Source organism: Schistocerca cancellata, chromosome 2 (assembly GCF_023864275.1).
Source record: "Schistocerca cancellata isolate TAMUIC-IGC-003103 chromosome 2, iqSchCanc2.1, whole genome shotgun sequence".
Taxonomy (NCBI): Eukaryota; Metazoa; Arthropoda; class Insecta; order Orthoptera; family Acrididae; genus Schistocerca; species Schistocerca cancellata.
In genome coordinates, this window is record NC_064627.1 from 410,024,328 (window position 1) to 410,045,369 (window position 21,042).

The 21,042-nt window shown below is 41.2% G+C and overlaps 1 pseudogene; it reads right to left on the reverse strand.

Moving 5' to 3' along the window:
- Window positions 1-2,556: 2,556 nt before the first annotated feature.
- Window positions 2,557-18,604, reverse strand: LOC126154452 (uncharacterized; annotated as a pseudogene).
- Window positions 18,605-21,042: the final 2,438 nt, after the last annotated feature.

Genomic DNA, 21,042 nt, shown 5'->3' on the forward strand with positions numbered 1-21,042 from the left:
GGCGCTCGATAAAATGCTACGCGTGGCACTAATTTTGAGACTGACAATGTACGTGGACAACTTGCTGTCGGCGAATGCGACCTGGCAAGAGCGCCGATCTTTTAGACGTGGTTTCACAGAGCGTTACGCAAAGGTGGAATGACTCTGAAACTGAAAAGTCTGAGTTTGTGAAGCAAAAACTGAATTTTCTTGGTCACGTAATTACCATAGTAGGAATCGCCAACGATCAACAGAAGGTAGAGGCAATAAAGAACTGTAAACCTTCGGAGACCAGAAAAAAGTTAAAAAGTTTTCTAGGATTAACTAGATTTTATCATAAATTCGTGCAAGGGCAGTCGTTCAATTATCCAAAATTAAATACACTCTTGCGCAACAATCCACTGTTTGTGTGGACTAACGAGTATCAGGCCGCATTTGAGAGACTGAAAAGCGAATTGTTACAGAGTAACATATTGTACCGTCCTGACCTTCCGTTACCATTTCACATGGGAGCGGATTCCTCAAATTGTGGTTTAGGCGTTGAACTGTTTCAGGTGGGAGAAGAACAAGGAACACCAGCCGGTTATGTTCGCAAGTGGACGCTGACGAAAAGGGAGCGAAACTATACGATTTCTGAGAAGGAATACATCGGAATCGTATGGAGTTTTAGGAAATGTAAAGGTTACTTGTGGGACTGAAAAGAGAAAATTCACACAGACCAAAAAGCTTTCACTTATCTCGAAGGTGGTCGTCTACTGCACGAAAGACTGACAAGATGGTCTCTTTATTTACAGCAGTTTAATTATGGCATATGTAACGCAAAAGGCACAGACAGCTACATAGTGGATGCGCTGCCGCATTTATCTGAAACGGATTATTGAGTATTGGAAGACGAAGCCGAAGGTGTACTGAAATTGTATTACTTTCAAGACGTAAGACGAAAGACGATAGAGAAGACTTGTAAAAATGTGCGTCGTCATCAAAGCTAGGACGAAGACGAAAAGAACAGCAACGGAGAAAGTATTACAGGATGTACAGCAATATCCTATACATATACGCAAAGAAGATGATAGCGACACTTTACGGAAGTGTTGGCCCACCAAGTACATGACCGAAAAAATAGGCTATTATTACTTAGCCTATGGTCATTGCGGACCAAAAAATGTACAGAGAAAATGGCTGAAATTGTGAATTTTAACAACATGTTAAAGAGAATAAGAGATAGAATACGACTTGTGGTAAGTGTCAGAGGGTGAAAGTGACCAACTGCAAAAATCGTGGTCCCATGTACAGCATAATACCTTACGATGTACTAGAATTAGTGTGCACCGACATCTATGGCCACTTACAAAAGACCTCAGGTAATTTGGCCTACATATTAGTAGTTATGGAAGCCCTTTCCAAGTTCATTAAGTTGTATACGATAAGAAAAGCGACAGCGAAAGCGGCTTTAACGAACTTGCAAACGATTAGTTTGTATATTGGCAAACCAAAAGCGATATTGTCCGATAATGGGGCACAGTTTACTTCCACGTTATGGAACGAAGGTATGGAAAGCAAGGGAATTGTACCGATACACCTCTCGGCCAATTGCCAGGCCGGAAATTAAGCGTAACGATACATGTGTAAGCTAAGATGACTTTGCTGAAAGTATTGTCACCACAATTTCAGGGGTTCGGGCAAGTATATAAACTATTTTGAAAAGATTATAAATGCTTTGACGCACGAATCTGCAGGATTCATTCCGGAGGAAATTCTATTAAACCAAAAGTCTAAGAGTTTGGTGGATGAGATAACCGATTTCCTTCCGCGAGTGAGTATTGACATTGAGGTGAAGAAAGAATGTTTACGAGAGGTAATGAAAAAGAAATCCGAACGCGAATACGTCGTCATGACGCAAAAGCGCGGTTTGCTAAACTGTGACCTCGTCCTCGTCAAAGGCTTTGCCACACAGGACGCGGTCTGTTGCGGCAGTCGGCGATATGGCTGGGCAATCCAATGCTGTAGTTTTCCACAGAGCAGGTTCACAGCAGTGTTTTGCACTGGTTAGAGGATTTTTCAGGTTTTTCTTGGAAAATATGTAGTTCCGATGAGGAGCAACTCTTGATTCCTTTAGCAATACAATAAAGTAGATGGAAAATACGTTATTGTGTGCATCCAGTTAATGAAAAAAGAGAACAACCTTCTTTGTAGGGAACTGCAGTCACATGAAGACAGATTTTTTTGTATATTCCTGTATGTGAAGACAAAGTACATGACCTGCAACAGAAAATTGAGATCACTACGAACTGGAGAAGACTTATTGAAACTGGGGAAAGATTAGCCGTTTCTATGAGGTAAGTTAACCAAAAATGTGCTCGCACCTATGTTATACGACCAATAATCTATTTCAGTTTGTCAGGAAACACTACAAACGTAATAATACATACTGTACATTGGAAACATTATTTACAAATACCATTACCTAATGTGACTGAGAATGGGATTCGTAATTGTCATAGAAGTGACGTGCATTTGCAAACGAATCGTTGGTTGACGAGCCAATGGGATTCATAGTGTGATAAACTGGGGATGTATCTACTGAGTCAACGCCGTGGTGTTATTTGTTGAGGAATACGAAGAATTGTCAGACTGCAATGGTGAGCGGAATGTGGTGCGAATTGGTGTACCAAGCTCTCTCATTTCTGTTCTTGCGAAGAGTGTAGCTAGCTCTATCTTCAGCCTTGCTTGTGTTGTTGGCTGATATTTGCGGAACGTGTCAGAAAAACTTATAAACAAATGACGTATGCCATCAAACTCATGTTTAGCAGGCTTGCTTTGGAAATAAGCAATGACTTTGTCAACTGCAGAGTTTTGGGATGGATCATCTGGGGTTGTAGATCCAGCTCCATGTCAACATTTGGTATACTGATGATCGTGGAACGGGATCGAAGCATGTCATTCAAAAATTGCATGTATTCACTCCACGGCCACTTGTGATACTTTTTGGCATGCCCCGTTACGCCTTTTAAGCATTTCTTGTGTCTCAAATAACTGTTCCGTAAATTTTTCCACTTTCATTTGGGTTCATCACTTAAAACAAATCTGAACGAAAATTAGTTTATTATTATTATTATTATCAAACCATTGCTTGGGTCAGGAACACGTGGGAATATAATATTATAATAATAAAATTTTTAAAAAATGGATGGAGATTAATACACATATTTTACGATGTGTCGAGGTTTTTGTTTCCTGCCTGTTGAGTTAAGTGGTGATATTTCCATATAAACGTTCATCCCCTAACCCGTATTTCTTTATTTCTAACTGAGAAGTCAAAAACCAGTTTACATAGACTTAACTTTAAAACTATTTTAATATAACGAAATATTTTCATGATGTGGCAACTTTTTTCAACCATTTCTTCGTTTTTCTTTTATTTGTGTACTAGATTGTAATTTACAGTATCTTTGCAGGTATTTTGCTACAGGCGCCAGTTTCTAAACCATAGCTTTTTCTTTCCGCTTGGGGCGTTCAACTGTTTCCAACATAATGAGTGAAGTTTGCCGAGAAATATGAAACACTTTACAGCGAATCTCTTTGTCTCCTCCCACGATACAGATGTGGAAAAAAGCTGAGGAAGGTTCTTCAGGACTGTGGGGTTTCCCGAACGGTACTGGAAGCGTAGATGGGAAACACAACAAATTAAAATGTCTCAAGAACATGGATCTGATTACTATTGTTACAAAAATCATTTTTCACTCGTTCTTTTAACGTTGGTCAACCACCTCTACAAGTTTATGGTCGTTGACATAGGAAGTTAATGAACGACATATGAACAGTACCATTTTTGAGAAGTCAGCATTCTACCGACAATACATCGCTGGAAAAACAATTCTACCTTCGAAGCCACTACCTGGGACACACATCCCTTTTTCTTATGTCATCGTTGGTGACGAAGGCTTTGCACTTCGAACGTACCTGATAAGACCGTAACCTAAAGCCGGAAAACTGTCTGATACCAGAATAAAATGTTCCAATGCACTACTCTCTCGAGCACGTCGTATCGTTGAAAACGGATTCGGTATATTGGCTATGAAATGGCATGTATTTCTGAGAGCCATATTCAGATGAGTCAACAGCAGATTGCATAGTTAAATTAGCTAGGTGTCTACATCACTTGATTATAATGAAGAATGACAGTGAATGTTCAGCTAATGATCAAAGTGAAGGGATCATACGGCCTATGCATGTGATGTTGCCAACACATGCTACCAATCGGAGATCAGTCCATGCTGCAATCCAGTTCGTTGAAACTTTTGCTAATTATTTTGTCAGTAGGACATAAATTCAATAGACACTGTTTGTAACACTAGTGTGGAGTATCTAATAATAAATGATAACTATAACACAATTTGTTTGTGGAATAAAAACATGTTCGTACTTACTAGTAACATTCAGCTCCTCTGCAATCATGGCCCATGTTTCAGCTTTTTTTTTTTTTTGCCACATTTTTGTAGAACTTGTGTGATGTCGTACAGCTACATGTACTTTCTCACGTTTTCTACCAACCATTCCTTTTCGTCTCCCATCTTGAAAAACCCTCTCGACGAACTGACGTAGATCGTCTGGACCACACAATACTTTTGTGATTTTGTACAAACGTATCACCTGCCACCTATAAATAACAATATTACTTCTGCGTATGACGATGAGAATAGAGATCAGATAATTAATAAAATTTCAAAGTATCAAGATTAAACAATATTATTTTCTCACTTACTGTCTGTCGTGCGAACAATGGCATTGGTGGCTGAGCTCGTGTGTTTGCTAAGTATTTTTGCATTACCGTGTGAAATATCGGACTTCATGCAGTAAAATTGCCCTGGAGATTGATTAATGGTTCTTTTATGCTAGGACTTTATTAATTTACCATCAGATTGCACACAAAACTCTGCCATGTCGCAGCCGCTTACATCACTGTTAAAACTAATAAAATGAAAAAAAGACATAGAGATTAATAAAACATATGTTCGAGAAATCATATAAATTATGAAGAGACATTTACATATAAACAATAATTGTTGCTTGGCAGTATATTAATATAAATGAGTACGTCGAAGCGCCTCTTTAAATCTGCTTATGTTCAGTATGCAACAAAATGTATGGAGGTACGGAGCAATCACAAAATTATCTCACCACTGTAAGTAGCGCGAGAGAAGTCAGAACTGAAGTACAATAATAAAACATTTTGCTGTTTTTTCACCCCAACTACATACTGTTTATCGATAGCGCTTCATATAATGTCTTCGACAGTGCGGAAAAATTATATTATCGCTTTCGCGTGTAGATGAGCCCTTAAACGCAGCGGCCAAAACTGTTTCGCTGCGACAAACCGCTTCGTGTGTGACGCGGCTACTGCAGTGTTGCGTCATACAAACGTATCGCTTGATCGCGGCGGGCAGAGATCGCTGCCGCCGCGATAGAGCGCGTCCTGTGTGGCGAAGCCTTAAAGCGAACGAGAAATCGAGCGAGACTGATAACGTGATTCCAACCCTTAAATTCGTTTATAATGGACCCTTCTAAGTTTGTCAGTATACCTCACACTAACGCTTACTATCTAGCTTTTCCTAATTTTGGCAAGCTGTTACCTGTTCGTAACATTGTTGGCTTGAAATTGTACCAGTCAAGAACTGATTAATCTGAGAAAGAATGTCTAGCAAAAACTCATTTATTATTGTAATTTTCAAATTTTTCCAAATTTATTTCTGGGACCAGACGGTCATCAACGACTTTGCAGAAAATATAACGAGAAATTTAGCTTACAAAGTAGGTGTTCTGAAAACAACTGAAACGAAAGGAAAACCCAAGCCATGGCTAATATGTATAAACGTCACTCTGGTATGTATATCATTTGTAATTCTGCAAATAACATGTAAAAGTTCTTTTATACCATGTATTATGTAAGTGAATATCGAAACACTCAGACAATGTGAACGGTCTATGTATGTGTGTGAATGTGGATAGTGTTGAGCTATCCACTGTGATAGAAATATAAGGATTCCTTGAGATTTCTCGGGAGTGACTTTTCAAAGAATTCGAGGCAGGGGGACGTTCTGGAATGCCAAGGGCACAAACAAATAGAGAAACCGAGCGTGCCGCAGTGACGCAAGCAACAGTGCCGTGTCTCGAAAGAACCGCTGCGGTCTTTTAGAACGCTGCGGCATTCTTCGAAAATACGCGTGTAGTATGCGACGTTTTTCTGTTTTCGCACAACTTTGATGTCAATATTTATGTTTTGTCTCGATCCTTGCTTGAAACACATGAACTCCCATAATGAGAAATGCAATCTGTTAATGATTATGATATTTTCTTGTGCAGTACTGACACGATATTTTCGTAACAGATGAACCATTTCAAACCTAATGACTTTTTTAAAGATGTAATTTTGTTGTTTAAAATATGTTATGGTATACTATAATGTTTTGAGTTAAAATGACACAGTGTTGTCATACAAATTACTTGCGCACACATAATTATGATAATTTATGAGAAGCTTAATGAATGATTAACAAAAGTTATGTAGACAAACTGAATGCCATTACGCATCTGCATCTCCGCTTGTATTTTTTCAAACATTCCCTGATTCTGTTTCCCTTCAGGAAAAAAACTCATGGAATGTGGGGCAAATGTAATACCGAAAATGCAGATAAAATACCTCCTGCACTATCCAAAATCTTTCACCCTTTAATATCTGTTCATAACTTGTAATATACTGCTATTTCTGAAAATGTAAGCTTTATTACAGAACCTATATTTAATATATAATAGAGGTAATAGTGTATTTATTTGTGAAGTGAACGTGTATAATTTACTGTAATTGTAATGCAAATATTGTAAATTGCTGGCAGTAAGTGTGCCCTTGTATGGAGTGTCTCTGTCGCACTGCGAGCAGAGAGAACACACAGCAGCTTGAGTCCCGAAAGAGTGCGGAAGTGTTTTAGTATTGCAGTATAAGTAACTGCAATTTCAGTGCTTTGTGATACATTTATCCTCTCGTGAACTGTTGTGGAAAATGTGGTGTCACCGCCAGACACCACACTTGCTAGGTGGTAGCTTAAATCGGCCGCGGTCCATTAGTACGTGTCGGACCCGCGTGTCGCCACTGTCAGCACTTGCAGACCTAGCGCCACCACATGGCAGGTCTAGAAAGACGGACTAGCACTCGCCCCAGTTGTACGGACGACATTGCTAGCGACTAGACGTACGAAGCCTTCCTCTCATTTGCCGAGAGACAGTTAGAATAGCCTTCAGCTAAGTCCATAGCTACGACCTAGCAAGGCGCAGTTAACCATATCTGGAGAGAGTCTTACTTTTATTCACCATAAACGATGTATACCAAAAGGATGGATTAAAGTTAAGTATTCCCAAAGCAACGTACTTTTCTTATTAGCATTCATTGAGCATCCTGTTTCAGACTTCACGATATTCTGGGTGAGCTTATAGCGTGCCTATTCGGCCCCTTCAAAATAACACTGTGTCGGCACTTCTGTCGACACATAACAGAAAAGTGACACTATCCTGTTGCCACACCTGTGATTATTTGCTTAACTTTCTTTGCCATTACATTTCTTAAAAGGACTCCGTCTTCAGGCCACAAGTGGTCCATCGGCGCCATCCGACCGCTGTGTCATCCCCAACTGAGGATGCGGATGGGTGGGATATGTGGTCAGCACACCACTCTCCCGGTCGTTATGATGGTTTTCTTTTACCGGAGCCGCTACTATTCGGTCGAGTAGCTCCTCAATTGGCATCACGAGGCTGAGTGCACCCCGAAAAATGGCAACACCGCATGGCGGCCCGGGCAGTCACCCATCCAAGTGCCGACCACGCCAAACAGCGCTTAACTTCGGTGTTCTGACGGGAACCTGTGTATCCACTGCGGCAAGGCCGTTTCCCCATTGCACTTCTTAGGGTTTAGGATATTCATTATCTTAATGGTAGGGTGACCGTTTAATTATTCCTTTTATTTGCTAATCAGTATTTCATGTATTTTATGTACCCTTTTCCCCGTGTGGTTCGTGAGCGATTGCTCTAAATTCCACCTATTTCAAAATTATTATCAGTATTTCGACTAGGTTTAGGATAAATACTTTCTTCAGAAGTGTCTGTCGTACATTTGTCTCCCACTAAATGGTGTTACTTTCGCCGGCCGGAGTGGCCGTGCGGTTCTAGGCGCTACAGTCTGGAACCGTGAGACCGCTACGGTCGCAGGTTCGAATCCTGCCTCGGGCATGGATGTGTGTGATGTCCTTAGGTTAGTTAGGTTTAATTAGTTCTAAGTTCTAGGCGACTGATGACCTCAGAAGTTAAGTCGCATAGTGCTCAGAGCCATTTGAACCATTTGTGTTACTTTCTTTCGGTAACGATAGCCTTACTCGTAAAATTTCATGAGGCATACGCAATCACTGTCATTTATATAGCAAACCAAAAGGCTGATAAGGAAGAGGGGGGTTACAAGCGGAACAGTATCGTTAAACTTCAAACATTTGTGCATTGTCAATTTGCATCACCACGTTTTACACATTTAATCAAATATGCCTAAAACGCAGCAAAATGTGTAGAACAATGAATACAACCATTTTTTCTTCCATCCCAGTTTTGTGTAAATAAGACTATTAATTACTGATTCCATTAATTTTTCTTTTATTAGGAGTGCACATTGTAGGTAAATGTTCGTTTTCATGTTCAATGCTGATAACCTCGGTGATGAGGGCCCAAAAGCTTCTTTTCATTACCCAACAAATACTTCGCATTTTTGTGACGACAGCAGGGAATAAACAAAGAACTTTTTCATTGTTGGTAAAATAAACATTATTGAAACATAATCATAAGAACTGTGCAACAGGAACTGTTATAAAATATTTATTATCATCAGATTAAAGTCCCCGTTGGTAATAGTTTTCTGTAATGTAACACTGCCTTGATTTTCTTTACTTTACTATTCACTTGTGAAACAAAGGCATCTGCAACAGTTTGGCAGTAGTTATGAACTGCAAGTCTTTCAAAAAATTAATGATTTGAGACCTTTTTGGTATGGTTTAAGAGTTTAAAATTCGTGTGTGTACACTTTGGACTTGACGCTACGCGGTGCTACGTTCCCTTGTCATGGCTGCCCCTGCTTATTCGTCGATTCGTCTGGTACGCAGGAAGGGCTGTCCAGACTGCCGTTATAAGCGGTTCTACGTGCAGTAAGTATGAGTAACTTCAAAATGAAAAAAAAAAAAAGAAACCCGGCCGTGCGCCTTAGCAGCTAAAATTTTGACACTGCGTTTCTTTCGGTGTATTATTCCAGTGTGAAAAATTTCAGGGAAGATTTCGACATGTCGGATTGGACCATTCCCCTTGTCAACCACTGTGCCGTTAATTAACTTACAAAGCTGCACTGCGAAATGAGAATTGGTTATCATTACAAAAATGCACCTAGCTGTCCATGCAATAGTGAAAAGTGTGACAGCACGTATATGTTAAGATCTGCATTCAAACTGTGATGATAATCTCAGTGAATTATTTTCAAATGAATGAAAGGTTGCTTTAAACTGAAATTATATTACGATTGTTTAATAACACAGAAATGGACTACTTTATGTTGAAAATTAAGTTTTACATTTGACATTATTGTGAACAGTTCAAACTGATTCTGACAAACATTACTTGAGTTTTGAAATTTACTCTTTGCTTTTGTGACAAGACACTTTGAAGTGAAAGTGGAGGGTGACGAATAATAAATAAAATTCTGAACTCATGACCAATAATTTGCCATGATACCAAATGCAGATACTGTTGAACAAAACTGAATCTTTGCACTACAATAATTATACGGCTAGCGCATGCAGCAATTAAGAACTCTTTCATGTTACCCTTTTCCAAATGTGCTGTCACTATTAAATCATCTCATAAGCATCCTCTATCCTCAGTCACACTCATTCTCCATTCAGCACGTCCGCAATCAAAGCTCCTCATTCACGGACCGCACAACACACTCTCTCGCAGCAGATCTCTCTGTGGCATCCTCTGCTACTAACACAACCTCTGGTAGCCAAAGAGCAGCGTGTCACTCATGTGTTCAGACATCCAGAAACGCTCATCATGGCAAACATTTCAGACAAAACTGCCACCTCTCGCCATATATAAACATTTCAGCTGTATCCTGAGTCCATTTCGCCACCGTTCGTTCTACAGTCATTGCATTTCAGTCGACTGACTGTGCTTTGGTACGTTGCTCCAATGTCCCAGTGTCAATGCTTCAGCCTTTCCCAAAGTCCGGAAGATGACGAAAAGCTGGAGATGTATGTCCACTGCACATTCTCTGTTGTGATCTCTTCCTGAAAAGTTCCAGTAACGTTAGAGACACCCAATAACCATCAAGTACTCACACCTTTCTCCATCTGTAGGAATATTTCTTTTCCGAACTGAAAATAAGCTCACGTAACGATGATGCTTTAATCAACAAACCTCACAGGCTTGAGAATCTGAAGTCACAGTTTGATCCGTTTGGCCGATTTATTGATGGTGTAACATTTTCCATTTGCTTCCGCGTATTAGAACAAGCAGGAGTCAGATACATTCAACACCCTGCCAGAGTGTATCAAGTGCCGTATAGGTTATTTGATGAACTCCTTCCACTCCATCGAAATCCAGAACCTTTTAAATGGTTCAAATGGCTCTGAGCACTATGGGACTTAACTTCTAAGGTCATCAGTCCCCTAGAACTTAGAACTACTTAAACCTAACTAACCTAAGGACATCACACACATCCATGCCCGAGGCAGGATTCGAACCTGCGACCGTAGCGGTCACGCGGTTCCAGACTGTAGCGCCTTTAACCGCTTGGCCACACCGGCCGGCAGAACCTTTTAAAATTAGGTTATTTTGCAATGAGAATCAGCAAGGTAATGCAATACTTTTTCCTAGCGCTAAATCGTTTCATCGTGTACGCGTATTTGACTTGTTCTATACGTGCTAGAGAGCACTCAGCACGTGATCCGTGTGGTGCGATTAATGTATCGTAACGTAACTGGCTCCGTAGCCGAGGTCGCTAACGCACGCCTGTGCCATGGCGCTCGACTCTGAGGGAATCCGGTTCGAATCCTGGTGATGAATGGTATTTCCACTGCTAGCATTTGGTTGGCAAGGGGAGGAGCGGTGATGGCGTATAGTTCCTCATCACCAGTCTTTGCGCCATTGTCCTGGATAAAATTCCGTACCTTTCCGCAGTGCCTCTTGAAGTGAGGGCGTGGGACATTGTCGATGGTGATCCGTACCTCAGGTGGGGATACTGAGCTCGTCGGTTCCATTGGCGATTTTTGAGAGGAGCAGGTTATGTTCCGGTACCAAGTTTCTCCTTCTCCCTTCCCTTCACCCGTGACAAACCCAATGCTACAACGTACAAGCACTCATCACAGTCCGCACGACAAAGATGAACGCTTCACAGTTAATAACAGGTCGGGGAAGCAACGACAAAGTGCCTTCACCAGGACCTTGTTATGAGCGGCGGTGCAGGATTTCTGCACCTGCTTCCCCTAAGCTCATTCCCTGAGTATGATCATTCATCGTTATGTTAGAGTGTCTGAGTAGTTTATGATTCGTTTAGTAGTCATCTCCTTGTGGTACATAGTTTAACATTCCCAAAAGGCAAAATACAAAACTCGTGGATCATTAGAAACTAATGAAGATAAATTGAGATGATGGAAGCGACTCAGTACAGCTTTTCTTGAGACGGAAACTGAAGAATATACCGCATAAATTGATCGGAAGGTACAAAGCAGATGTCCAACAATCGTGTTAACGCGGTGCAAGGGTTTACAGGAAGGCTAATAAAATGAGAACGTTGGAAGGAGGACTACGATTAAATATCCAGTTGAGGCTGAGATTTCTGGGGAAGTCTGAGGAAATCTATTCGTTTACGTGAGTATTCTGCTATTCGTCTTAAGTCATTTCTGAACGCCAGTATAAACTAAACCCAGATGGACCGACTGGAATTAGAGCCACTTTTCTTTTAAATACGAGGGCGTTCTCAAAAGTAATGCCTCCGAATATTTTATTCTAGTCTCAGTATCGGTTGAGACATTACTTTTTAGAGCCCCCCCCCCCCCCCCTTCACTGACGCAGGTTGCAAATCTCTATCACCAGAGGGCTCTGAATTGTTGCGTGTAACATGGCGATGTGTAACGAAACGTGCATGAGAAACAGCGTGCTATGATCGAGTTTCGAATTCTAATAATTCTTCTACACACTTGTCACCGTCTCCTCCAGCATGACAATGTCAGACTACAACGATCGCTGCGACCTCTGTTAACAACCCAACGCCCTGGATTCACTCTCTTCTCTCGTCCTCCAAGCATTCCCGACTTGGCCCCATCCCATTTTCACCTGTTCCCAGAACTTAAAGAACACCTTTGAGGACTTCACTTTGGTTGCAATAAAGCGGTGCGAGCAGAGGTGAGATTTTGGCTCCGTCTCTCTCTACAGTGACACTATCAAGAAACTGGTCTCTCGCTGGGAGAAATGTTCGCCGCCAGGGTGCCGATGAAGGGAAAACAAATACGTAGACATGAGGAATAAAGATGTAGAATGTTAAGAAAGTTTTATTTAAGAAGCATCAAGATTTTTCACATACGAAATTCGAAGGTATTACTTCCCAGCACGCTCTCGTATGAGAATAATGTGAAAAACACAGCGCCAACTTACTACATCAATAACGAAAGGTAAATAATTCTTCTTCTATGACAAAGACGCGAACGTCGAAAATGCAAGGGAGTACTATCTGAGTATCATGTCCTGGGCACATATTGCAGAAAGAATAGACAACGGCCGTGTGCTACTGTACTAGAATCCTCAACAGTATTACTTTTCCAGTACGAAACTGGTAACATACGTAGGATAATATGACCTCGTCTTATGCTCAAACGTCTAACAAAGAAAGTGTATTTTAGGTATACCTGGTTACGTAGCAGAAATGCAGAGATATTCCACCAGCTTGCTCGTGTAAACAACTGATCATTTCTTATTACACACCGTCGCCTTTTGAGCCCTCTCCATAAACATTTAAGACCAACGTAAGGAGCAATATTCTTCAGTTTTATGACATAATACTTTTCTTAAGAGGATAAACCGAGCGGTCGTATGTAGGTCAACGAACATAAAGCCTGTTTTGCAGTTAGTCCTGCTTGTTATTCCTGTCCCTCACGCAACATAAAATGTATAGTGGCACATGGGTACTAAAAAGCACGTTTCCCTATCTTCATACTTACCCTGCTGAAACCACTTTGGCTGCATGGTGTTTGAAATACGTAGACAGCGTCAAAGGTGTAGGATGTTTCAGAAGAAAACATACACACTATCATATTCCACCTCAGTCAGTATGTGACAACGTTAAACATCGAGCAAAATAAGTGCATTTTAAGTGTAATAAGTATTCACCATTTTTGCTCTACTTACTTAATACTGAGAGGAAATGATTCCAAACAAATCATTTTTAATTGTCTTTCTCCCTTGATTCCGACTCGATTTCTAAGGTCGGGTCTTTTATTTCTTGACTGAAAGACATTTATTCGCCTTTTTCGTCATTTATTAACCAAGAGAACAGCTGGACGAGATGCAGGTTCTACAGACAAATAGACCAGTGGCGTAGTACCTTTCTAGTAGTCAGCTTATCACAGACCGACCTGCGCAGTATCTTCACAGTTCCAAAGCTAAAGCCACACACACCGCATTGGCGCGCAAAGCACTTTTTTGTAATCTCACATTTCCGGAAAGATTTTTGCGAAACAAACTTTTCGTTATCATAATTTAAAAATTTTGGCATTAATTTTGACAAAAGTATACATTTTAGAAACATGAAAACTGCGGTTACAAAAATATAGAATTGGTTATTAAAATCTGATCCAATTACTGATATATTTGACTGATACAGCTGCTAAGTGCTATATCACCTACTGCACTCCCCTGACTTAAGCCCTCGTGAGTTCAACTCGTGCCGGCCGCGGTCGCCGTGCGGTTCTGGCGCTGCAGTCCGGAACCGCGGCGCTGCTACGGTCGCAGGTTCGAATCCTGCCTCGGGCATGGGTGTGTGTGATGTCCTTAGGTTAGTTAGGTTTAAGTAGTTCTAAGTTCTAGGGGACTTATGACCTAAGATGTTGAGTCCCATAGTGCTCAGAGCCATTTGAACCATTTTAGTTCAACTCGATTTCTTCAACTCGATTTCTAAACTGAATGAAAAACTTCACGGCATTCGCTTCAGAATTGCTACAAATTCGTGGGGCAGTAGACCGCGCCGCTCGAACTGTCAACACAACTGGCACTGCTAAGAGTATCCTACGACTTCCACATCGCTTGCAACGGGATATACACAATGCTGGTGACTACTTGGAAGGTCAGTAAGACATTGAAACACGTATCTATTTTGTACGAGCTGTAAATAAATAGTTGCCACTATTAAAGTTCCAACCCTCGTATACAGGTTGGTCCATTGACTCTCACGAAATAAGCATCAAACGAAAAAACTACAAAGAACGATACTCGTCTAGCTTGAAGGGGGAAACCAGATGGCGCTATGGTTGGCCCGCTAGATGGTGCTGCCATAGGTCAAACGGATATCAACTGCGTTTTTCTAAATAGAAACCCCCATTTTTTATTACATATTCGTGTAGTACGTAAGAAAATATGAATGTTTTAGTTGGACCACTTTTTTCGCGCTGTAATAGTCACAAACGTGTAAGTACGTGGTATCACGTAACATTCCGCCAATGCGGACAGTATTTGCATCGTGATGTATTACCCGTGTTAAAATGGACCGTTTACCAATTCCGGAAAAGGTCGATGTCGTGTTGATGTATGGCTATTGTGATCAAAATGCCCAACGGGCGTGTGCTATGTATGCTGCTCGGTATCCTGGACATCATCATCCAAGTATCCGGACCGTTCGCCGGAAAGTTACGTTATTTAAGGAAACAGGAAGTGTTCAGCCACATGTGAAACGTCAACCACGACCTGCAACAAATGATGATGCCCAAGTAGGTGTTTTAGCTGCTTTCGCGGCTAATCCGCACATCAGTAGCAGACAAATTGCCGAGAATCGGTAATCTCAAGAACGTCGATGTTGAGAATGCTACATCAACATCGATTGCACCCGTACCATATTTCTATGCACCAGGAATTGCATGGCGACGACTTTGAACCTCGTGTACAGTTCTGCCACTGGGCTCAAGAGAAATTACGGGACGATGACAAATATTTTGCACGCGTTCTATTTAGCGACGTAGCGTCATTCATCAACAGCGGTAACGTAAACCGACATAATATGCACTATTGGGCAACGGAAAATCGACGATGGCTGCGACAAGTGGAATATCAGCGAACTAGGCGGGTTAATTTATGGTGCGGCATTATGGGAGGAAGGATAATTGGCCCCCATTTTATCGATGGCAATCTAAATGGTGCAATGTATGCTGATTTCCTACGTAGAGTTCTACCGATGTTACAACAAGATGTTTCACTGCATGACAGAATGGCGATGTACCTCCAACATGATGGATGTCCGGCACATAGCTCGCGTGCGGTTGTAGCTGTATTGAATAGCATATTTCATGACAGGTGGATCGGTCGTCGAAGCACCATACCATGGCCCACAGGTTCACCGGATATGACGTCCCCGGATTTCTTTCTGTGGGGAAAGTTGAAGGATATTTGCTGTCGTGATCCACCGACAACGACTGACAACATGCGTCAGCGCATTGTCAATACATGTGCGAACATTACGGAAGGCGAACTGCTAGCTGTTGAGAGGAATGTCGTTACACGTATTGCCAAATGCATTGAGGTTGACGGACATCATTTTGAGCATGTATTTCATTAATGTGGTATTTACAGGTAATGACGCTGTAACAGCGTGCGTTCTCAGAAATAAGTTCAAAAAGGTATATGTATCACATTGGAGCAACCGAAATAAAATGTTCAAACGTACCTACGTTCTGTATTTTAATTTAAAAAACCTACATGTTACCAACTGTTCGTCTAAAATTGTGAGCCATATGTTTGTGACTATTACAGCGCCATCTATCACAAAGCGAAAAAAGTTGTCCAACTAAAACATTCATATTTATTTACGTACTACACGAATATGTAATAAAAAATGGGGGTTCCTATTTTAAAAAAACGCAGTTGATATGCGTTTGACCTATGGCAGCGCCAGCTAGCGGGCCAACCATAGCGCCATCTGGTTTCCACCTTCAAGCTAGACAAGTTTCGTTATTTATAGTTTTTTTTCGTTTGACGCTTATTTCGGGAGATATTTGACCCGGTCACGATAAATGGACCACCCTGTATACGCTCGTATCGACTACTATGGAAATTTACTTCCTTTGCCCACAAGTTCATTTTAACGAGTTAAGCGAAAATATGATACAAACATGTGTTTACTCTGTAGGATGTTACAAAATCACAAATGCACGGTCACTGAAGTCCCCCCCCCCCCTCCCCCTCGAGTCCTTTTATATACCCCTCCTCTGCCTTTCCCCACTCCCTGTCGCGTCGGCCCAGAACCCGCCCCCTCTTATGGGTCCTCGTCCTCCATCAGCTCCTTTCCCCCCTCCCCCTCACTTCTTTTTTTTCCTCTCCTTCCACCCCTTTCCTTTCCCGTCATCTGTCCAGGTTGCCCCCATCTGCCCTCGGCTGTGGTATATCATATTTGTGCCAATTTTGTAGTGTAGTGTTCAAGTGAATGTTCAGTGTTGTTCGTCTTTCCAAAGTGTTGCGAAGAGAAACCATGCTGTGTGTACATTTTATATCTCTTGCGAACAGAAACCAGACTGTCGCCATGTTTTTTAATTGTCTGTCATTTCTTTTACCTGTCTGCTTCATATGTATTTTATTAGCATCATCAACCCTTTGTTCTATGTTTTAAGTTCCACGGTTTTACGCCATGTTACCATTAAAGTATCCCATTTTATCGCCTGTTTTTATTATTCATTATTTTTATCTTTGTAAAACAAAATTCGGTAGGGTGAAGAGCGGCATACTAAGCTGCTGCCAGCCCGCCCCCTTCGGGGGGAATCGAAACTCAATAAAGAAAAAAAAAAGTGATTGAAGTTGTAGAGGGTATTAAATACGTTAAGTTTTGCTTAGGGACCTATGTCCACAGACGGCCCGTTTCCATGTTACAAGAAAATATAAAAGAAATATTAGTATTTCTTGTAATTACAGTGACTGCTCTAAATCATGGGCACAGTATTCGTTGTAAAATTATAACTAACATTCTTGGTTAAGAACATTTTTTCACAGCGTTTAATTTTGCAGCACTCACACGAATAGGTCTTCCTTCAAAAATGCTGGAGTGTCATTAACAGCACTCCTCAACAAATGGTCGACACAAGTGGTGGAGCAGAAAGCAGGAAGGTCGGAAGTGCACTTCCCCATTTGGCCGTCCTGATTTAGGTTTTCCGTGGTTTCATTGTATCGCTCAAGAAAAATGCAGAGATGGTTCCGATTTCCTTCCCCGTTTTCCCGAAACTGACCCTGTGTTCCTTTTCCAATGACGAAAGATGTTAAACCTTACCCTTCCACCCTTATTTTCTTTCGATTGTTGCGTTGAGGTGTCCAACGAAAACTGCTAGACCTAAATCATGTGAAAATCAGGTTTCTTTAGTTATGTTCTGTTGCACATCTTTAAAACTTCACCAATATTTCTTACAGCACACCATACAGGAAGACTACGTACAGGACACTGAGACTGGAACATGTCGCAAATGGGTACTGTGCACGATGTGGATGATAGTTAATTAATAGATTATTAGTGATTACATTGTAATCTCAACTTGATGAAACCTCAAGTTCAAAAATATCAACACCTACTACAATTTATTTAATAGACTATTTTAAGTAAATTATTGGTCAAGAGCTTATAGACAACAGTTTTAACAAGACACAGCGTGTTCTACTCCTGGAGAATCTGCGGATGGAGAGCGTAGAAGATGTTCGTTTGCCAAACATGGGATCAAATTTAGTTACATCATGATGGCGCCCCCGTGTATACGACGTTTGGTATCATAACTCAAGGAAACTATTCTGATGCTGTTTGGTTGTCTGTCACGCTGTAACTTGGGCATCATATTATGTGAAACTTACAAATCATACAAAACAATAGGATATGATGGATCAGTTGATTGAATTATTGGAAATTTAATCGGCCGGCCGCGGTGGTCGTGCGGTTCTAGGCGCTCAGTCCGGAGCCGCGCTGTTGCTACGGTCGCAGGTTCGAATCCTGCCTCGGGCATGGATGTGTGTGATGTCCTTAGGTTAGTTTGGTTTAATTAGTTCTAAGTTCTAGGGGACTGATGACCACAGCAGTTGAGTCCCATAGTGCTCAGAGCCATCTGAACCATTTTGAAATTTAATCCCAAATAGTACGTGTGTATGCCTAGTAGTGCTCTTCGAACGTTCGTGTTCCGAACTGGAAAGCTTAATCTCCTCAAATGACCTCGTAGTCGGCAGGATGTTAAACAATAACCTACCTCCCTTCCTGAAAACTTACACGAATTGCATCAAGATCAAGCCTCTCTGAATTATACTGTGTCCGCAAGGCACTCATTTCTCCGGTTTATTATCCGTTAAGGCGTTTGGTAACACAATGGGTATAGTTTGTCAGCCCATGCAGGCTGCAAGTGAGCATTACCGGTTATTTTATATTCCTGGAAAATATAAACAGCGTGAGAAATGTCCATCTGGTCCACTGAGGATGTGAACACGGACATCCATTTATGTGAACCCAACTCCAGTAATTGAAAACATTATAGCCATCGCCTCTGGAGCATTGTCATTCCGCAGGGAAATACACGGTGCCAAACACACGCATTTAAGCTTCGCGCAATAACATACACTTGTCTGCTAACGTTTTTCCGCTGCTCATGAGAGCAACTCATTTGCATTCCATGCGTGTGTCACCGTTTGAAAGAGATGAAATCAATAATTAATACGCAATATGAGACGCCGTGTTTAACGAATTACAGTGCCAAATTTCATCGGTATTGCATTAACGAATCGGTTTTGTGCTTGCCGACACGAAATACGAGCTTCATTTCGAAGCGCTGATTAAGCCAAAGGAGATGAATAACATAGAAGTATTCTCGTTAGTCGGCGTCTTTACTGTAAATAAACACTTCTCTTCAACTGCACAGAATTTTTAATAAAATTTGCTGTTGTTGTTGTGGTCTTCAGTTCTGAGACTGGTTTGATGTGGGTGCAAAAAATGGTAATCGAATCTGCAATGCGTTAGACAGCGTTGAATGCTACCGAGCGAATTGGTGTAGCTGTTTAGGCCAATCCGTGAGTATGAAATCCATTCGTAAGCGCAAACAAGAGAAACATTATTCTGTTGATAACTGTTCAGTCGGCACCTATGAAATCAAGTACAATTTTAAATTCCATATATAATTACTCTGTACTTTGAGTTTTACTGAATTACCGTTAACACAATTCATGTTAGAGCAGATACAGCCGTGAGATATTTTCAGTATCATATATTTTCTGCAGTGAAAAATCTGAGAAACCTGTTACATATAGGGTATCCCCCTTACCACTAAGGCAGAATTACGTTAATAGCTAAACACGTGTCTTATGAAACCATAAGTTTGGACAAGAGCAGAAACAATATGAAAATTAATGTTATCGTGTAAGATGTTCCATACCTGCGTGGTCGTTCCCTCATGCACAAGAGCACGGGCAAAGGGGGGTAGCTTCATGTCAGTCAGTCAGTTCATCAAGATGAAGAGCGGTTAGTAGCGACCGCACACAGTGACTTGTCAGTTAGTATGTCAACAGTTCTGGAATTGTTTATGAAAGTGATATCCCGAACGCTATACGACAAATACTATTGTAGAAGAAAATGAAGGAAGAAGACAGTACAAGTAGATGCGAAAGTTACTTTTACTTTATATTCAAAACAGAAATAATGAAATATTTTGTTTAATACTGCCGCTAACGGCCTTTCCGCAGTGGTAACACCGATTCACACCAGAACACTGAGGTTTCAGCACTATCGGCCTTGGCTAGCACTTGGATAGGTGACCGCCCGCGTCTATCGAACATTGTAGGCAAGCTGGAAGCCCTCAGCCATTGTGAGACCAACGGAGGAGCAACGTGACTGAAAAGTGGCGGCACCGGTCACGAAAACTTACAACGGCCGGGAGAGTGGTGTGCTGTTTGGATTTTAATACAGAGCTGCAGCTCATTTACGGAAAGATGGGAAAAGTAATTGTCTATGGTCTTGTAGAAGCTGATGTAACAAGTTTTCCCTGAAACGATTTTGTAATGTAATATCTTGTATCAGCTTGGAAAGCAAAGTATTATTATTTTTTTTTTTAATTTTATTATTCATCTAATGGCAGGTCTCGGTACTGCTGCACCACTTCGCCCACTAAGAGTCACCGCCACCTCGATAAAGAAACAGCCTTGTATCACTTACTTACAGTTTGCATAATGCATTATCTGAGCTGCCTCCATAGCGGACGTTGCAAATACGTGTAAGCGATGTGACGTTCCATCCAGACGTTAGCTGGTAGAATTCGGACTGTGGAGGAAATTTTCATCGCCAGCATTTGACCAGCAAGGACAAAAGAGACGTGTAACACAGTTTCTGAGCATCACACTGTGCGCCAATGTCCTCGTTCAGCTTCAAACCTCTGAAAAACGCCTCGCATAAGGAGATAATGTGACTAAAACTGCTAACACGGTGCAATATGAAGGGTCACAGTTGCAGGTTGCATATCCATTAGCTTCCAGGGGCAACAAAATTTCGTTTTTAATATTTCACTTTGATCAAATTTAAAATCTGTCATAATCTAGTGATTAAGATATAATCTTATGTCGAAAATTTAACACAGCAAAACAGTTATTACGGTTAGAAACTGTTTATTTGTGCTGGATCTCACAGTGCGAAAATTACCCAGATTATATTCCTCCAATATTTGAGAACAGAACACTCAGCAACTTGTCAGGCGGCGGGTGGAATAATAGAATAAATGTTTTGTA